Genomic DNA, 2,500 nt, shown 5'->3' on the forward strand with positions numbered 1-2,500 from the left:
TACTGGTGGGTCGAGGGGCCCGTGATAGCGGGGGGGGGGGGAAGAGGGGGTTTTGACACCCCCATGCCCCCCCCCCTACACACGGCCCGGTCATGGAGCCCGCTGGTCTGCAGGAACCACCCGCCCAAACACCGGCAAAGACGGCTGGCGAGGGCCCTGCAATGGCGGGCTGTATGTGCCATTCGTTCGCCTGGGTCATTTCCATTGCACTGAGTGCCTTCGAAACCTGGGTTTCTGTAATCGTGCGCATAGTGTTCTGCAAAGGGGGGTGGCGCACGGACATCGAGGAGATGCAGCCTCACTAATTTCTCGATACCCTGTTTTGAGGGGTTTTTATCAACTTGGTGTATTTTGATGAAATTAAACAGAGTTTCACCCTCTCACATGACCCAAGATGTCGTATTTGTTGCAGGGGCACCGTCATTTTATTCATTTTCATCGTTTTTTCACGTTTTTATCGATTTTTAACACATTCTTGTGTTTCAATGAAATTAGACACAGAGGGAGCCAGGACATGGCTCTAACACACAGGGACACAGTTTGACACGCTCACATGACCCAGGGCATCCTATTTGATGCAGTGACACTGTCATTTTATTCATTTTTATCCGTTTTTCACGTTTTTAACACATTCTTGTAATTCAATGAAATTAGACACAGAGTGAGCCAGGGCATGGCATAACACACAGGGACACAGTTTGACACGCTCACATGACCCAGGGCATCCTATTTGATGCAGTGACACTGTCATTTTATTCATTTTTATCCGTTTTTTTCCACGTTTTTAACCATATTATTGTTTATCAATGAAATAGAAATGCGTGTTAAACAGAGTCTGACCCTCTGACATGACCCAGGATATCGTATTTGATGCAATGACACCCTCATTTTATTCATTTTTATCCGTTTTTCACGTTTTTCACGTTTTTAACACATTCTTGTATTTCAATGAAATTAGACACAGAGGGAGCCAGGACATGGCTCCTAACACACAGGGACACAGTTTGACACGCTCACAAGACCCAGGGCATCCTATTTGATGCAGTGACACTGTCATTTTATTCATTTTTATCCGTTTTTTCACGTTTTTAACCATATTATTGTTTATCAATGAAATAGAAATGCGTGTTAAACAGAGTTTGACCCTCTGACATGACCCAGGATATCGTATTTGATGCAATGACACCCTCATTTTATTCATTTTTATCCGTTTTTCACGTTTTTCACGTTTTTAACACATTCTTGTATTTCAATGAAATTAGACACAGAGGGAGCCAGGACATGGCTCCTAACACACAGGGACACAGTTTGACACGCTCACATGACCCAGGGCATCCTATTTGATGCAGTGACACTGTCATTTTATTCATTTTTATCCGTTTTTCACGTTTTTAACACATTCTTGTAATTCAATGAAATTAGACACAGAGTGAGCCAGGGCATGGCATAACACACAGGGACACAGTTTGACACGCTCACATGACCCAGGGCATCCTATTTGATGCAGTGACACTGTCATTTTATTCATTTTTATCCGTTTTTTTCCACGTTTTTAACCATATTATTGTTTATCAATGAAATAGAAATGCGTGTTAAACAGAGTCTGACCCTCTGACATGACCCAGGATATCGTATTTGATGCAATGACACCCTCATTTTATTCATTTTTATCCGTTTTTCACGTTTTTCACGTTTTTAACACATTCTTGTAATTCAATGAAATTAGACACAGAGGGAGCCAGGACATGGCTCCTAACACACAGGGACACAGTTTGACACGCTCACAAGACCCAGGGCATCCTATTTGATGCAGTGACACTGTCATTTTATTCATTTTTATCCGTTTTTTCACGTTTTTAACCATATTATTGTTTATCAATGAAATAGAAATGCGTGTTAAACAGAGTTTGACCCTCTGACATGACCCAGGATATCGTATTTGATGCAATGACACCCTCATTTTATTCATTTTTATCCGTTTTTCACGTTTTTCACGTTTTTAACACATTCTTGTGTTTCAATGAAATTAGACACAGAGGGAGCCAGGACATGGCTCCTAACACACAGGGACACAGTTTGACACGCTCACATGACCCAGGGCATCCTATTTGATGCAGTGACACTGTCATTTTATTCATTTTTATCCGTTTTTTTCACGTTTTTAACCATATTATTGTTTATCAATGAAATAGAAATGCGTGTTAAACAGAGTCTGACCCTCTGACATGACCCAGGATATCGTATTTGATGCAGTGACACCCTCATTTTATTCATTTTGATCCGTTTTTCACGTTTTTAACACATTCTTGTATTTCATTGAAATTAGACACAGAGGGAGCCAGGACATGGCTCCTAACACACAGGGACACAGTTTGACACGCTCACATGACCCAGGGCATCCTATTTGATGCAGTGACACTGTCATTTTATTCATTTTTATCCGTTTTTTTCACGTTTTTAACCATATTATTGTTTATCAATGAAATAGAAATGCGTGTTA

The sequence above is a fragment of the Limanda limanda genome, unplaced genomic scaffold (genome assembly GCF_963576545.1).
Source record: "Limanda limanda unplaced genomic scaffold, fLimLim1.1 SCAFFOLD_313, whole genome shotgun sequence".
NCBI classification, from domain to species: Eukaryota; Metazoa; Chordata; class Actinopteri; order Pleuronectiformes; family Pleuronectidae; genus Limanda; species Limanda limanda.